Source organism: Meriones unguiculatus, chromosome 6, assembly GCF_030254825.1.
Source record: "Meriones unguiculatus strain TT.TT164.6M chromosome 6, Bangor_MerUng_6.1, whole genome shotgun sequence".
In the NCBI taxonomy this organism is placed as follows: Eukaryota; Metazoa; Chordata; class Mammalia; order Rodentia; family Muridae; genus Meriones; species Meriones unguiculatus.
This window is the reverse complement of record NC_083354.1, coordinates 126,446,401-126,465,277: the sequence shown is the minus strand read 5'-3', so window position 1 is coordinate 126,465,277 and position 18,877 is coordinate 126,446,401. Positions and strand designations below refer to the sequence as shown.

General features: G+C 39.5%; 1 protein-coding gene across 4 annotated transcripts in view; it reads right to left on the bottom strand.

Annotated features, from left to right (window-relative positions):
• Window positions 1-10,268, bottom strand: part of Triqk (triple QxxK/R motif containing) — a 78,868-nt gene extending 68,600 nt beyond the window's left edge. For all 4 annotated transcript variants that reach the window (XM_060386006.1, XM_060386007.1, XM_060386008.1 and 1 more), the window contains exon 1: window positions 10,134-10,268. The gene's annotated coding sequence lies outside the window, so the exon portion shown is untranslated. The remainder of the gene's footprint in view (window positions 1-10,133) is intronic.
• Window positions 10,269-18,877: the final 8,609 nt, after the last annotated feature.

Below are 18,877 nucleotides of genomic sequence, written 5' to 3'. Positions count from 1 at the left end.
CCAATCTGTATGAATTCACGACTTAGGTTGAGCCCAGAGTATTGCTTTCTCTCTTCTAGGTATTCCCAGGCCTAGGCCTGGAAGCTTCTAACCTAAATACAATCTAGTCTGGTGTAAGCCCAGACCTTGAAGGCTTCAGCTTCAAGCCTTCATCTACTAACCTAGGCTTAGCATGTTTTCAGCCTCTGAGACTTACTGCTGAATAAACCTACCCTTTCTAATTATTTCTGGTCCAACTCAGCTGTTCTAGCTCAAACTCCTCTCCAAGCTGACTGATTCAAATTGGCTTCTCTCAACTTCTGACTGTGTTGCTCTACTTGGAAAAACTAACTCTGAACTCCACAAACTGAACTACACTGACTACACAACTGAATTCAACTGCATTCAGTGAACTGCACTGAACTCACTTTTCTATATCGTTCCCGTGAGAGTTGTGTGTACCCTATCTCTGCCTCATTCTGCCAATCTTTCTCTGATTAGTCCCTTTGTCTCTCAATTATGCCATTAACTTTCAAACAAGCCTGCTTCCTTCTATAAACTGACTCTACCTTCATTCCTTAGGATTAAAGGTGCATACTAAGGCTATTTCTGTATTCCAGCCAGCTCCTACTGTAATCCAGGATATGTCTGCGTTCTAGCTGTATCACATAGGCCTTGGAGGTCTTTAGACGTAATCTCTTGCCAGAGCAGCTAAGTTGCTGAATTAAAATTCCTCTACATACATAAGCTTCTTAGAGAAGCCAGAGTATTGTAAGTTTAAAAGAACAAAAACAGTACAAAGATGATCCACACAACAGGAGTAACATTCACAAATCAGTTATTAGATAAGTTTTGTACTTAGATTATATGAAGGATCTTTACTTTTTAGCAATTAAAAAAATATTTCAAATTTGCCAATAATCAAAGAATTTGAAATAATAGTTCTCCAAAGACTTTTCAAATTTCCAATAAGCACATACATTATTTATTATAGAAAATGAGAACAGAGACACATCACTTTCACCTGCGCACGGTTGACTACACCAAAAGAAAAACATTGACAGTGGAGGGAGATGGTGGAGAGATTAGAACCCGCAGGCATTGAAAAGGAAAGTCAAAGAGTGTACTGCTTTGGAGAGCAGTCAGCAACTGCGCTGAAAAACACAAACACAGAATCACATATGAGCAATACTTCTGCTCTTAGATGTACATTCAAAAGAACTGAAAGTATCGCTATATAAATCTTGCATGTGTGTCTTTAGAATGGAATCATTTAAACAGCTTCAAAGAGGAACCTATCCACAATGAACAGACTGAAAAGTCAAGGCACAGCCACATAGCGGGATATTATCCAAAAAGGCAAATCAAACGTTGATGCACATTAAAACATGGATGATCCTAGGAAAAAAAAAAAAAGAAAAAAAAGAAAAAAGCTAAGTGAAAAAGGGCAGGTAGAAGAGTTCACTGAATGTGTTGTTCTCTTTACATGAAATATTCAGAAAGGGAAAAATCAATAGTGACAGCAAAAAGATAGAGGGGTGCTGTAGAGGTACAAGCGATAAAGTGTGATTTCTAATGAAGAAAAGATTCCTTGCTGAAATACAAAAATATTTCAAAATTAGACAGTGTTGATGGTTGCACAGTTCTATAAACATTCCAAATCATTTTTAAAATGCTAAATCTTATGCTTGTGAACAGTATAGCTCAACATAGAGGTTAAAATAAAAGTATCACACAATCCATTCTAAAGTTCTTTTCTAAAAATGGGGGGGGGGCAAGTGCTCCCTGCATCTTTTAGGTTATGCAAAGGTATCATGTCCATCTCTCGTAAGTGTGAGACTCCTGAAGTGAATCGAGGATGAACAGTGAAGAGATTCCATGGCCACTGAGGGCACAAGCGCTCCAAGGACAGTTCAGCCCTGGCTGTCACCTCAATCACAGTTCATGCAAAAACTCCAGAAACGGTAACTGAACAGAATACTGAATTTTTTACAGTGTGAATAATGGACACCGGCCCTTATAAATGATGATGCAATTAGTGATAATATTGAGCAGTTGGCATTCTTAAAATGGCAGTTAGCATGGCAAGCACTGTGATTGTGTAATCAGCTGTACGGTCGGAACTTGTTTTCACGTCCCTCGGGAATAAAGCATGATTAACTGTAACTGAAGAAATGGTTCCCCTGGGATGCAGTGAGTGACCTACTTGAGCATGCTACCTTGAGAAGGAACAGGACAGAAATCTGCGTTAAAATCTACCCAGGGAGTTTACTCTTTAGAGGAATCTATGTGTTCTGAACTATGGGCTGACATTCCATTTGAAAAAAAAAAAAAAAAGGAGGAAAAAGAATATTTGTAGGATGAGATATGAATACCAAAGTATATATAAATATTATTATCCAGAAAATTATTTCATTATCAACTAAACCAATTTTAAAAGTGGAGCACAGATAGTCATATTTTCTGCAGGTACTGAAATGTTTGCTTTCACAACAAAAAAATTGTCTATGCATTACATTTTGAGATTGCATTATCCACATCTAAACTATAAATCTAAGTATGTTCAAGTAGCCGCTAACTAAATTATCAACTTAAGCTTTCATGAATTTTTATAGACCATATTTAAAGGTATCATAGAAAGCAAACTTATATGATTATAGATTGTTTTGTCTAAATTGATATGCCTAGGAAGACCAGAAAACATTGTATTTTGTGCCTTATAGGTAACTTAATCTTCTAAACTTTGAATGATTTTGACTTTTTTAGCACATATGTTTATACACGACAACATCATATAATCCCTGTGTTCCTAGGGCAGTTAAGAAACTGTTTACAGTCCTTAAAGGAGGGTGTTAAAAACAACAAAGAGGGCAAAATTTATCTAGGTTCCTTTTGTTGTGTGATAACAGAAATAAAGAACTTCAGGGAGTGCTGTGTTTGAAAGGGTTGAGAACTAATATCTTAACAGGCTAATCTGGTCAACTTGGATCTTTTAAAACCTCCAGTAGGTCCCCTGCTACATGGTGCAAATTATTTTACATAGTGTATATCAGCCTTCTTCACTTGGCCACTGGGTCCCTATGGCTCCAGCCTCAGGAATATTAGGAATAGTCTCTCCTAGTCACTGAACTCCTTGCTATGTTCTAACTAAATGCTACCCCTGCTTTTATAGAGTCAACAGCTCCACAGCTCCACAGCTCTGTTCCCTGTACCTCAACACAAGCTTCTTCCTAGACTTGTCAACCTCAGAGTGGCAGCGACTCTTAAAACCTCATTTCATTTTACAATTGATCTGTGTAATTCACCTACGTTTCCCAGATACATCTTTGATTATATGGTTGAGATGCAATTCACTTATTGAAACACTTTACCTTTATAGTCACTCGGTTTAGTGATCAAATATTTACAATATACGGATAGTAACTTATTTTTGCCTTTCAAAAACAAAGTCTAAGATCTCTATATAAATGTTGATCTATCTCTACAGATCATGATTATTAAATGTAAATAAAAGTATATTTTTCTGGTATTGGCACAGTTCACTGAAGATCAAAAAAAAAAAAATGCTGAGGCAATAACAACATTGACAGACATTGGGAGCAAATCTGGACCTCCTGGATGGAAAAGGAATATTTAGTCTTGTATGTTAACATTAATAATTCAGGCCAAGAGAAGACCACATTTTACAAACTAAAAAAGGCCCAGAAATGCAACAGGCATCTTTTTATGTAACATATGACCACTCTAAGAAACAATAATTTCAAATTATAAACATAAAAAAGAACTATTCCATGTGAAAATTACAGAATGTATCTTCAGGAAGGGGAAGTTCCTGTTTTCATGTCTGTTCTATGCATCGTCTAATTCTATAAAACCAGTGGAACAATGGTTTAGAAATTTAAAATATTTTCCTATGTGTTTTGTATTTCTGGGGTTTGAGCAACAGAAATATGCTATCAGAGAGCCTAGCTACTTTGTTTGCTTTGGAGGAAAATCAGCCTGAAAACGTAGTAGTTATAAGATGTGTGCCATGAACATAAAAAGTGTATGTGTATGCTACTGAAGCTGATGGAGATATTTCTCCAAATACTATGATTAAATCTAATTTAAATTTGACAGCATATGTAAAGGAAACAAATTAATCCCATAGTACAATATATATTTGAATAGGAATAAGACATTGTGAACTTCTCACCTACCTATGCCAGAGATGATATTATATCCCCTGGCCCAAAAATGTACAGCTTCTAATTCCAGAACCTGGGATGAGTTACTAAGGGATCCTCACTATCATTAGGAGATGGGCTACAAAAGACCAGTCAGAAGGAAGAAGGCCATAAATCTAGAAATGTGGTGGCCATAAGACCTGGGGAAGGCAAAGAACGCAAGACTGTCTACTGGAGGTTACACAAAGAATACAGTCCTGATAACACTGTCAATTCCATTCAATGTGACACGTGCCAACTCCAAACTAGCGGAGTCTAAGAGGAAAAAACTGCTTTGTTTCTAAGCCACTCAACTAGTGTTGGTTATACCAAGAGTAAACACAATATGTTTTTCATATATTTTTCTTGACATCTTTCTATCTTTGCTACTATCTCTCCGCTATCATTTTATCACTGTCGCTCTCTTTTGGGTGGCGTTCTAAACATAGAGGCCATGTATTATGAATGCACCAGCATCAAAATATCCTTGAGTTGGTCTTCTTTGACCTAAGGCATGCCTCTGGGTTGTTTGTTAATTTCCTTGATTTGATGGGATGTTTTCTACCACTTAATTTCACCTTCAAATGCTATATTTTCCAGAACACGTTAGTGCATAAAAACCTGTATCGGGCATTTCTGTATAGTCTAGTGTTTCCCATATGTTTTGAGGAAACAGACTTGAGGAAAAGAAAGAAACTAGAAAATGGAAATCCCAGAAGCAGAGAAAGGACAGAATTGGAAAGTAAGTAATCTGTTCCGGCCCAGAGAGTCTATGCTGAGTACTACAAAGAATGCATTACAGTGCTCCAGTGTGCCTTCGAAAAAAGAAAAGAAAAGAAACCCGCAAATATCCAGTCTTTCCTACACAGAATGAACCTGATGATTAGAAATGTTTTAACCCAAGGAAGCAATATGTCTGCTGCCAGAGTCGAATCTGAAGCTTCCTATCCAGAGTACTGCCCACTTGAACCAGGGTATAAACTATAACTTTAATTAGGATCTGGTCATGGGTAGCCATATAATTTATTATTCTAAATCCTACAAAGGCACATATATGTAAAACAAAGTGTTCTCTGGACTGAGTCATCTTTGTTTCGTCGTAGTTGAAATTTTAAGTTTTGCAGTTTAACTGGACTGCTATTTTTGCAACTATGTAACCATGTGAAATTTTAAAGGAAGCCAGATACTTTATTCTTGCTTCAGTCTCCATGACTTAAATGACATGGTGTTGACACGAACCTTCAGTTTACGAAATTCTCCTCCCTTGTGACTCAGCACAATGGCTTGTTATAGCACTGAGTACAGAATGTTTACCTTTTTATTATTCAAATTTATGAGGTAAAACATGGCTTTTTCACTAAAATGCATATACTAACTACTCTGTTATTTCAAAGACACATAGAATTTCTACCATAAAAAAGATTAAGTATATTTAAGAGGTATGAATTAATTCTAGGAATAAATGATTCTTATTTGTTTCATTAAGAAATTTCTTGAGAAAATGAAATGAGTAAGCATGTATCACTATCTTCTATTAACATCATTTTGACTGTCCTGAGAGAAAACAAAAATACTACATTCTAAATAGTATGCTTAAAACCTTCATAAAGCCAAATTATTGCTATTAAAACATGGGTATATGCAAAAAGTCTGGTAGAAATATTCATAGAAGAATGCTTTCTCATAGGGCACTTAGAAGCACAGTAAGGACATGCATTTTCCCTCAAGCTGACAGATTCCCTGGAAACCCAAACAATGGGTCTCAAAAGTCAACAGAAGCTGCTTTAACGTCATCATAATGATAAAAATGCCATTACACACTTACAATGACCAAGAACTAGCACTCAGTGGGTACTGAAGCAGACTCATAGAGAAACTTTGGGCAGAGTGCAGGGAATATTATGAAAGAAGGGGGAGATAGAAAGACCTGGAGGGGCCAGGAGCTCCACAAGGAGAATAACAGAACCAAAAAATCTGGGCACAGGGGTCTTTTCTGAGACTGATTCTCCAACCAAGGACCACACATGGAGATAACCTAGAAACCCTGCACAGATGTAGCCCATGGCAGCTCAGTCTCTAAGTGGGTTTCCTAGTAATGGGAACAAAGACTGTCACTGACATGAACTCAGTGGCTGGCTCTTTGATCACCTCCCCTTGAGGAAAGAACAACCTTACCAGGCCACAGAGGAAGATAATGCAGCCAGTCCTGATGAGACCTAATATGCTAGGATCAGATGGAAGGAGAGGAAGACCTCCCCTATCAGTAGACTGGGGGAGGGACAAGGGAGGAGAAGGGAAGAAGAGTGAGATTGGGAGGCAAGGAGGGGACTATAGCTGGGATACAAAGTGGATAAATTGTAATTCATTTAAAAATAAATTAAAAAAGAAAAGAAAAAAAAAAAAAAAAAGAAACCAGAGTGCTAGGTACAGTCTTGGCCTACAATCCCAGTCACTCTAAATAAGAAAATATGATAGGTAATATTAATTGTCAACTTGACTGGACCTACAGTCATCTAGGAGACAATCCTTTGGGCATGTATGTGAGAGATTATCCTCACTGTGTTGAGGCAGAAACACCCAGTGTAAAAGTGGGTGGTGCCATTGCTTGAGCTGGATCTTGGGTTGCATTAAAACGAAAGTCACCTGAGCGCAAGCATTTATAGTTCACTTCTTCCTGACTGTTGATCAAATATTCCTAAGAGCCACATTCTCCTGCCTCCGTGCCTTCCCACCATCTTGGACTACTTCTAGCACATCAATCCATAATAAACCGATCCATCCTTAAGTTGCTGTAGTTGGGTATTTTGTCAGCAACCAGGAAAGTAACTAGTACAAGGGAGTATCTAATCAGTGACTGGATTCGCCAGTCTACATCTCTCCAATGACGGAGCTAACACGGATGATGCAAAATTTCCCACAAGGTGATTAAAGTCTGGCCTCTGGGGAAGGGAATAGTGGGTTAGAGTAGCTAGGAGGAACTAGTAGTCATTTTTGGTATCTGATCAAAAGCACTAACCAAAAGTCTGTTAAAAGCAAAACCAATGTTTGAGCACTGTTTCCAAACTCAAGACAAGACACAAAAATATACTATTGAGTCTTAAAATGTTTAAGTCATTGGGATGATCTATCTAGTCCATCAGTTTCTCTACTAAAAATTGAGAGTTCAGTAGAGGAGGAGAGAGTTCATATGAATAGTTTTAAGAATTACCAGGTCATTTTGTACACTCAACATTTATGATGAAAGAAATAGAATACTTCCTACTCTAATGTTTTCTCTATTCAATGGTAGCATGTCTACAACTGGTACCCACTTTTTGAGGGTTATTTGAGCAAGAAAAATAGCAAACTCTAAAATATTTGAAAATCAAATCAGGAAAACAGTTACCAGTGAAGATAATCATGCTATTTTTTTAACCTATTAAATTAAGTTAAAACATAAAAAGTCTTTCGCATGAGCTCTAAAAAAAGAATCAGATGATGACTTTACAGTTGTGTGAGTTAAGCATGAACAGCCTCTCTTTGTCCAAAATGAACACTGATGCAAGAGAAATTTTACACATCTAACACTTATCTCAAAATACAATTTCACATTGTCCTGTAACATTAATTTTCTTCACTTGCTTAAGTATCTGACTATGCTTTCATAGACATAATCAGTGAGATCTGCAATGAACCACAGCTTACATTAAAAAAAAGCAACAAGTTATTCAGCATTCCATGTTTTGGTTTGATTTCTAATAAAAATGAAATGGCTTCTGATATATCTATTTGGCTAGTTAAATGGGTTAAGAGGCTCTTTGAAAGAAAGTCTTTAAAAAAATATCTCTGCTCCACGCCTTCCTTAGTAAGACATGGGAGAAAGTAATCATCTGTCCTTAAATTAAAGGAAAATAGGTGGTTTCAGTATAGCCTCCACTTACTCTTTAAATTTTGCCCAATCTAGATGACCGATTACTCAATAGCTTTCCTTGGCTTCTCAAAATGGTGACATCAAAAAGGTTGAAAATTATTAGATTTAATACAAACATTTCCCAGTCTTTCCAAGAGCCCCCACATGGCCACACTCTCTTCTCTGTGCATTCTTAAGGGATGGGGAACTGTTGAGGGCACGAAAACTGTCATGAAAGAGTACTTCCTGTTCTACCTAAGCAGTACCGACACTGAAACAATGGAGGAGAGAAAAATGGGCTTAACTCTCATTGCTCAACAAACCAAAGAAATAAGAAAATAATTCAAGTGCATTTAAAGTACTCTAAGCTAAACAATTGTAAACTGTAATCAATAACACTTTGCATTTGTGAAGATCACAATAATTTTTACTTTAAAATCAATCCCGCTAGGGTAGATGCTAGATTGGAAACTTTACAAGTGAGAACCGGTTGAGGGTCCTCACTGAGGAAAACTAACCTTGCCAGCTTCCTTCCTGGCAGGCACTGTTAACAGCAGAACAAGGGAAGCATGCTTCCTGAGGAGTTATGCGGGAGGCTTGGCACAGAAAAGCAAAAGCCTTCTCCTTTGTTTTCCCATAGAATGTTTGTTCTGCTGAATCACGTGGGCCCAGAAGCTCTGAGGGAAGACGCAACTTGCAGTAGTTACCTGTGTTATCATTAAACATGGACTCTACCGTAGGTGTTTAGAGAGGTTTAACATGCTTCCGTGTTGGAAAGAAGCAACAGAAACTTATTCTAACCATCACCATTTCTTTTCCAGACTCCATTTAATCATGGGGAGAAAGTAAGTTCAAAGTCCCAGGCCCTAGGAGAGCCGGGGACTTCCCAAGGGTTGCACAGCTTCTGTTTGTAAGGAAACAGTTGTCTCAGTCCAGCCATCTTAGGGACAACTTGTAAGGAAATAGTTGTCTGAGTCCAGACATCTCAAGGACAACCTCTCCATCTTTCTGACAGAGTCAACTAAGTTCATGTTCCCAGACCCAGGAACCTACTCCTATCCTGATTGATGGAAATCCCCTTGCTCAACCCCTTATGTCAAAATATGATCAGACAATAAACGCGACAGACCACCCTGCTCCCCCTCATTTTATGGTTTCATCCCTTAAGTATGCTGTACAATATCCCTTCAGGGTCGTAGTTCAGCTCCAGAGTCTGTTCTGGGGCCCTGATTAATCAGTAGTGTCTTGATTATACCAATTTTTTGTCACCTGCATTGACCTGTTGTTTGCGTTATGTCGTATTTAAGTAGACCGCACAATGGCGATAGCCTACTGGGAGAATCATATCTGAAAGCCTTTCCCGTAATAAGTTGCAGCTTCCAGAGAAGTTCTTTAAGATCAAGTGGAAGGCACTATGTCGCAAAGCCCCTTTTCCGAGTCTTACACATATAGCAACATCTTTGGGTTCAGGGATTCAAAAAGCATCAGGAAAAGTAACCGCACTTCACCACCAGCACCGCTAACCAATAAAGTACCTATGCTCTACAAATATTTTGGCTTTCAGAGACTTCCTATTAAAAGGAAAACAGGAAAGAGTCTGTGGGAGTTAAAACACAGGAGAGGGAGGCCTGAGCAGGATTAGTGGAAACTGGAGTTACAGCAGCTAAGCAAGTTAAAGGACAGCAGTGAAGGCTAATCGCCGGCCTAGGGTAAGTCCTGGGGAGTGGGCGGGACTGAGAGTTTCAGGACACCAGGACACGCTGGCAGGGTGCGCCCGCGTTGCTGGGCAACCGAGGGGGCCACGCCCACCCCACCCCTGCCCAGTCCTTCTCTCTGGGCCCCAGAAGCAGAGTGGTGAGAAAACGAGGCCTGCTGGACTCCGAGCCCAGCTCCCCCGGAGGGGCCTCTCGATGCCCAGGCCCAGCGCCTGGGGCCGTCCCCAGGGCCGGAGCTCCAGGCTCTCCACGGGGCTGGGAGACCCTGGCAAAGCGCGCTTCCAGCCCCGGGCCCGCGTCCAGAGCGCGGCGACCCCAAGCCCCCCGCCCTCGTCGGAAACACACCTCAGCATAGCCCAGAGAGGGCCGCCCAGCTGCGGGTCCGGCCGGGTGGGCAGCTGTCCACGCTGCTGTCACTCAGAGGCAAGGGCGGGACGAGGAGCCTCACGCCCCTAACTCGGGATGGAGCCGACGGGAGGGGCGGGGCCAGCGCCCAGTCGGCACTCTGATTGGCCGGCCCTCCCCGGAGAGGCTTCAGGTCTGCGCGCGCCCTTAGGCCCATCGTTTTTACACCCCGGAGCTCTGAGTACTCCTGAGGGTGCAGAAGTTAACAGACAGGAGCCTGGCAGCTTTCACAAACGTAAAACAATAACCAAAAGTTATTTTAATGAGTGACCGACTCCCACCTTTTACACGCAAACAGAGCCACATCCAGTCAGGTGAATTTCCAAAGTCCTGAGAACACTCAAGGAGCAAGGGGTGTGGTGGGGCAAGATAAAGGAAAATGAATCGGGGGAGGGGGCTCTATTTTTGTTGTTGTTGTTTTTACTTTTTATCTTTTAATATGAGAGTCAGTTTAGGAAAAGTAATTCCTGAAACATGACTGCGATTGCAGATGGTTCAGGAACTTACTTTTTGAACCTGTAAAACAAGAACAAATACCATTTGGAATGTATTTGATAACTGACTGCTTTCTAAATTATGCTTTTTACAGTCCTGACAAAACCTCCTGAGAAATAGTAATATCCACGGCGTACGAAGCATTGACTACGAGCAAATCTAAGGGTCAGACAGTGATTCTTTTTATAGTGATGTAGACTACATTTTAGATTCTGACTGTAAGAGTCAGAGGGGATGGAGGACATCAGGAGAACATGGCCCGCCAAACCAACCAAGTCAGCAATGGCTCTCATGGGCTTACGAAGACTAAATGGAAATCACAGGGTGTGCGTGGGCCTGCACCAGGTCGTCTGTGTGTGTTGGGGGGGACAATGAAGCCCTTTTAAGATATCCTTTATTAAATTAAAAAGCAAACAGGAAATGAGTATCTTGTCAGATATAATATTAGAAAGAAAAATAAATCCCTCAAAATTTACACTTGTTCAAATAAAATGACCACCATGTTGTGACAAAATTATTGGAAAAAGGAAACATTCCAATTGCAAATGATTTTTTTTAACTTGCTGAACTTCCAAAATCTTCTGAGAGCTTGCAACTATGAATAACTCTATCCAAAACTTTTTTGATGTGTGTGACTTATGCTCCCATTTAAGCTTCTTTAATCTTTTAAAAATATTTGAGTCTGAAAGAGTTATGATTGTGTAATAATAAGCACATTGTTGTAAATAAATACTGTTAGCTTTAAATAAATGCGTAGAACTTCTTTGAGTCATTTTTCAAATGCATATTCAAATAGAGAGAATGCCTTTGTTTGAATTTTTCACATGCATAAAATATACATTTAAGTAAATGTATTGTATGCATGTAAATGTGTTATCTTTGAAATAAACACAGCTGTATGTGCCGCATATGGATCGCTGCAGATGTTTGAGGCATTCATTCTGATTGCTGGAGCTCTGCACCTTTTTATTTAGTCACACATCCAGCAGAAAACATTGTGCTCCATATGCAAAGAGCGGGAAATAATTCGGTTCTGCCACTGAATTTCCTACTGTGAATACTCTCATGAGATAGGCTTGGTTCAGCTCCTTACAGTATCAGCACTTACTGCTGTAGGAGCTGGTATTGGCCACTGTACAGCAGATAACTCTACCACAAAGTAGCTTCACAACAGTCTTTAAAAGTAACTATGCTAAAATAGTTGTCTCCAACTAACTTTAATACTTCCTACATTTTGAGCAGAAGCTTATGCATTTGATTTTTCTCCTCCAACACTTGCAATTCCTGCACAGACACAAGGTATTTTGGAAGAATTTATATGTATGAGATGTAATATAACTGACTAAGTGCCAAATTATACATATATTTTAGAGACAAGCAACTTACAGGGTCAGAGGTTTGACCCATTATCGTCATGGCTGGGAACGCGGCAGCAGTCCGGAAGGTGTGGGGCAGGAGAAGTAACTGAGAGCTTCATATCCTTTCAAATGCTTATTTCAGTTGTTCACTGTTTGAAGGGACCTTGTGATGGTTTGAATGAGAATGGCTCGCACAGGTTCATGTATTTGAATGTTTGGTCCCATATTGGTAGAAATGTTTTGTAAAGGATTAGGAGTTAAGGTCTGGAGGAGGTGGTGGGGGCTTTGAGGTTTCAAACCCCATACCGTCTCCAGACTCTCTCTCTCTCTCTCTCTCTCTCTCTCTCTCTCTCTCTCTCTCTCTCTCTCTCTCTCTCTGTGTGTGTGTCTGATGCTGTGGATCAGATGGAACCTTTCAGCTGCTGTTTCATAACTGTGCCTGCTTGCCCACCGCTATGCTCACTGCCATGATGGTCATGAACTAATCCTCTGAACCTAAGTAAGCCCCCAAATCAAATGCATTCTTCTCTACATGGCCGTGCTAAAGGTGCCTCTTCACAGCACAGAACAGCAAATAAAAGAGAAGTCGTGCATCGTGGGGGGAGCTGCAGCGGCGGGGTCATGACACAGCTAGCTATATGTTTCACAGGCAGTTAGAAAACAGGGAGAGATGCACACCAATGCTCCTCCTGTTTCCCCTTCTGTGCACTTCGGGGAGATGCAAGGAGATGGTGTAGCCACATCCAAGTCAGACTGCTTTGGAAATAATGTCAGAGATATGCCCAGAGGTGTATCCTCAGGTGATTATAAATTCCATCAAGTGGACAATCAAGACTAAACATCACTTTGTGAGGCTGACACAATGCACATCACTTTAAACTGTAACCCCCCAGCCCCCAAACGAAGGCCTCAAAGGCCATGCATTTCCAGGCCTTGGTGACTTTCTGTCTTTAGGTAGCCCGGATTCTTGCATAGAGAGTACAATGTGCAGGATGGTGTCGAGTTCTTCAGCCAGCTGGAGATGTCCCTCAGCACCTCTCACCTTTTACCGTAGCCTCTGTGCCTTGCTCATACATGGATGAGCCTAGAAAACCACTACCTGCTGAGGTGGGTTTTATGCAAAGAACCCCAAAGTTCTATTCTCTGGTCAGTCTCTTTGCAAATATGAGTTTGTAATTCGTAATTGTTTTTATTCATTACAATTTAATCACTTTGTATCCCAGCTATAGCCTTCTCCCTCCTCCCTTCCCAATTCTGCACTCCCTCCCTCTTCTCCTCATATGTCCCTTCCCCAATCCACTGATAGGGGAGGTCCTCCTCCGTTTTCATCTGACCCTAGCCTATCAGGTCTCATCAGGAGTGGCTGCATTGTCTTCCTCTGAGGCCTGGTAATGCCCCAGCCCCCACACACACCTCAGGGGGAGGTGAACAAAGAGGTTGCCACTGAGTTCACCTCAGAGAGAGCCTCTGTGCCCCTTACTAGGAAGCCCACTTGGACACTGAGCTGCCATGGGCTACATCTGTGCAGGGGTTCTAAGTTATCTCCATGCATGGTCCTGGGTTGGAGTATCAGTCTCAGAAAAGATCCCTGTGCCCAGAATTTTTGGTTCTGTTGCTCTCGTTGTGGAGCTCCAGTCCCTGGGTCTTTCTGTCTCCCTAATCTTTCATAAGATTCCCTGCACTCTGCCCAAAATGTCTCTATGAGTCTCAGCATCTGCTTTAATACCATGCTGGGTAGAGTCTTTCAGAGACCCTCTGGGGTAGGCTCCTGTCTTGTGCCTTGTTTTCACCCTCTTCTCATTTCTATCCCATTTGCCTTTCTAAATGAGGATCGAGCATCTTACCCAGGGTCCTCCTTCTTGCTTAGCTTCATTAGGTGTACAGATTTTAGTATTTTTATCCTATATTATATATCTAATATCCACTTATAAGTGAGTATATACCATGTGTCTTTCTGCTTCTGTGATAACTCACTCTAGATGATCTTTTCTAGTTCCCATCATTTCCCTGCAAATTTCATGATTTCCGTGTTTTTAATTACTGAGTAGTATTCCATTGTATAAATATACCACAATTTCTGTATCCCTTCCTTTATTGAGGGACATCTGGATTGTCTCCAGATTCTGGCTATTACAAAATAAAGCTGCTACAACATGGTTGAGCAAATACCCTTGTTGTATACTTGAGCATCTTTTGGATTTATGCCTAGGAGTGGTATGGCTGGATCTTGAAGAATCACTATTCCTAATTGTCTGAGAAAGTGCCTGATTGATTTCCAAAGCGGTTGTACAAGTTTACATTCCCACTAGCAATGGAAGAGGGTTCCCCTTTCTCCACACCCTCTCCAGCATTTATTTTCACTTGAGTTTTTTATCTTAGCCATTCTGATGAGTGTAAGGTGAAATCTCAGAGTCATTTTGATTTGCATTTCCCTGATGACTAAGGAGGGTGAGCATTTCTTTAAGTGTTTCTCTGCCTTTCGATGTTGCTTTTTTCAGAATTCTCTGTCTAGCTCTGTACCCCATTTTTTAATTGGATTACTTGATTTTTTTTTGCTGTTTAACTTCTTGAGTTCTCTATATATTCTGGATATTAGACCTCTGTCTGATGTAGGGTTGGTGAAGATCCTTTCCCAGTCTGTAGGCTGTCATTTTGTTCTGATGATGGTGTCCTTTGCTTTACAGATGTTTTTCAGTTTCATGAGGTCCCATTTATTGATTGTTGATCTTAGAGCCCAGGCTGTTGGTGTTCTGTTCAGGAAGTTGTCTCCTGTGCCAATGAGTTCCAGGCTCTTCCCCACTTTTTCTTCTAACAGATTTAGTGTATCTGGTTTTATGTTGAGGTCTTTGATCCACTCTGACTTTATTTTTCTGCAGGGTGATAGATATGGATCTATTTTCATTTTTCTGCATGTAGAGATCCAGTTGGACCAGCATCATTTGTTGAAGATGCTGTCTTTTTTCAATTGTATGGTTTTGGCAGCTTTTGTCAAAAATCAGGTGTCCATAGGTATGTGGGTTTATTTCTGGGTCTTCTATTCCTTTCCATTGATTCACCAGCCTGTTTCTATGAATTTGCATTTTCATGAGCTAGAGGCTGTCATGGATGGAGACTTGTCTAGTTCAAAGCAGGAGGTTTATCCTTAATTGTGCTAATGGTCCTAACTACAGCTGCTATTCTCTGCCTCCCTTCAAGCCTACCTTTAAACTAATGCATGTACATTTCATCATCAAACTAAGTGTTATGAATTTCTGTTTCACTTGCTGCTCCATCTGTGAACAGGGAAAAGAACAGCAAGAACTAACCATGACACAGCCCAAATGCTAGACTCTCTTGAAATTTTCTCAGCCAACCAAATCCATCTAACACTTTTGAGTTCAACTTCAATCTTTTCCTCAAAACATGAAAATGATGAAGCCAGATTACTTACCAGAATAGAACACTGGCATAGTTCCCAAGAGAATCCTTGGTCTGTTCTGAGCACCGTGAGTCAGGCCTCCATTATTCTCATTTCTCTTAGCATTCTGGTCAAACTCCCATTAGACTAGTCCATTATGCCTTGCTTACAGATTTCTATAATGGCAGTCTCTAGCCCATGATTGCAACCTAAGTCAAAGGCCTATTGACTGTGTTTATTAACACATTATTAAAGCAACAGCTCCATTCCCAGTACCAACTTCCTATATTAATCAGTGTTCTTGATGCTGAAATAAAATGCCCACAAATGCAACTTAAAGAAGAGTATCTTTCAGCTGTTTTTAAAGGATATACTCCATTATGGCAGGGAAAGGAAGCTAACAAGAATGTCTCTGAGGTGTTTGGCACACTTTTTCACTTTTATTTAATTGAGGGTAGCCCTCTATGAGACTACAGCACTCACATTTAAGATAGCATATCCTTCTTCAGTTCTTCCTGAGAATAGGCTCAAAACTCAGAGGTGTGTCCATTAGATAATTCTAATCCATCAAACTGATAATCAAGATTATCCATCATGTTAGCAATTTTTAGGAAACACCAACAATTCAATACCTGAGATTATAAGGGGTAATTTAAAATAGAAAACTGTTATCACCATGTTCAGTCCTGGTCAGAATGAGGTAAGATGGAGACAGAAGCCTGGAATCATCAATGAAACAGTGCAGTGTGCTCACTGTCCTCTGACACAATAAATTGGAGTAAGACAGTTCATAAAGACTCTTCTCAAATGTTGGGAGCTTCCTCTCTGGTTTGTCAATTTATAAAAAGAGTAAATTAACCAGAACATCTGTTGCTCTTAGAATTCAGTCAATTATGTACTAATATGGATGCTATTTTTTGCAATGATGCTCTTTTTTCATTCCCTATGTTTTATGTTTGTTTCTGCACTGTTTTGCATGATAAGACTTGCCCAGATGAGTTTGTACCATTGGTGTTTAAGTTTAAATGTAAAATACATATTTTTATATATATTCCTTGTACCAAGTAGAATCTGTTGATAACAAGTGACAAAAAAAATCAATCTTGTTTCAAAGCAAAATGTGTGTGTACATACATATATACATACACATATATTTTTTCCATTGGTGAATTCTCAGAATTAGAAAAACATGAAAGAGGGTTAGCTGGTTACTTTTTGTAAGTTTAGGGAATTTTCTTGATAAATCTTTGATGTGGGAGAGCCCAGACTGTTGTGGGTCATGCTACCTCTAGGCAAGTGAGGCTGGGTCATATAAGAAAGTAATCCCAGCAATCCCTGAACAACAAGCCAGTAAAAGGCTCTCCATTGTGTCTGCTTTGGTCCCTCCTTTCAGACTATTGTCTTAAATTAGTGCCTTAGCTGCCCTCCATTGAAGGTCTGTAAGCTGTAAGTCAAATAAATGTTTTCTTCCTCACATGATGCTTTTGGTCAGTGTTTTATCCCAGCTAGAGAAAGCAAAATAGGACAGAGAGGAGCTCTGAGAATCTTGGGAGCAAGGGCCTGTGAACAAATTTATAGATCTATTAACAGCACTTCAACTCCAGTTGCCGCCAGAGCTGTAGAAACATCGTATCCCTTTGGACTCAAAATCCTGGGAGACAGAGATCAACTCTTTAGCAAATATTCATTAATTTGAGTAGTATTGTTTATGTTGAGTTAAAACTCTAGACTTCCTTGATACATGTAATAATAATCAAGTAAGTTTATCTCTTCCAACCCTATTTCCTCAAATTGCATTTACTGTTACTTCAAAAGTAATAGTACTTAACTTATCAAAGTATTCTGCTCAGGTAGAACTTTTTTCAGGATCTAGACAAAGCCTAGAGTTACATTGCAAAGAACAAAACAGAGAAAACTCTCTGTCTTCATAAAATTTACATTTGGAAAAATATGATGCCAAGAAGAAACAGAAAGAAGGAAGGAAGGTAAAATACCACAATTTCTGTATCCATTCCTCCATTGAGGGACATCTGGGTTCTCTCCAGGTTCTGACTATTACAAATAAAGCTGCTAGAACCTCTGCTCAGATGAAGCCCGTGGTAGCTCAGTAACCAATTGGTTTCCCATAGTAAGGGGAACAGGGACTATTTCTGACAGGAGCTCAATGGCAGGCTCTTTGACCTCCCCACCCCCCAAGGGAGGAGCAGTCCTGCTAGGCCACAGAGGAGGACTTTGCAGCCAGTCCTGAAGATACCTGATAAAACAGGATCAGATGAAAGGGGAGGAGGTCCTCCCCAATCAGTGGACTTGGAAAGAGGCAGGGAGGAGATGAGGGAGGGAGGGAGGTTTTGGGAGGGAATGAAGGAGCGGGATATAGCTGGGATACAGAGTTAATAAAATGTAACTAATAATAATAATAAAAATAAATAAATAAATAAAGAATTAAAAAAGAAGGAAGAAAAGAATGAAAGATGGAAAGAAAATACACAGGATGTTTTGTATTTTAAGTGTGAATAATAAAAATAAAATGTGGAAAATCATGGTCATTGTTGTAAGTGAGCTGAGAAAATAAAGGTAATTGAATGAGTTTTTGTTTTGTTGCTAATTTCAAAATTTTGAGTCTCAGCCTTTAAAATGACCGATGTCTCTTTGAAATCAACCTAACTTATATTTCATTAGTTTCTTTTTGTAAGTGAAGTCAGTGCACGTAATCCAGTTTTTACCTTGAATATAATCAAGTTTATTAATAGTGTTTTATTCTTTCTCTGCCAGTTTTTAGATAGCATTAGGATTAGACCTTCTCAATAGCAACATTACCGAGGATTGATACAATAACTTAACATAGTACACAGTTCTGTGAGTTTAGGTGTTGAAATAGAAAGTCATCAAAGTAACTCAGGTAAAAGCCATTACCCACATTGCAATGGAATCACAAGGAAATCACACACCACATCTTAATCTATTTGACACTGGTCCATCAGTGTTTGATATTATTATTTCAATATTCTCTTATGATCTATTAATGTTTTCTGCTTCTTGGACTGATCTAATACCATATATTTTCTTAGAAAGGCATCTACTTCTGCTAATTTTCGGTTTCATATCAAGAGATAACTTTTTAATTACAAATTTTCATGTCTGTGATTACTTTCATGCCCATATTCAAATCACAATTATTTTTACTTTCATGAGGGAATGTATCTACTTTTTCTCTCCCAAGAACACGTTAAATCTAGAATTAATTATTACATCTTATAGTATTTAATGCCCTATGTTATTTAATTTTTATTTAAATTCAGATTAGTGTTACTTTTTTATATTATCAATATAAAAAGGTTTTAAGTCTATAATATTTCCTCTTAGCAGAACTTCCAGTTTTTTTTTTTTTGTTTTGTTTTGTTTTGTTTTTTGGGTTGTTTTGTTTTGTTTTTAGG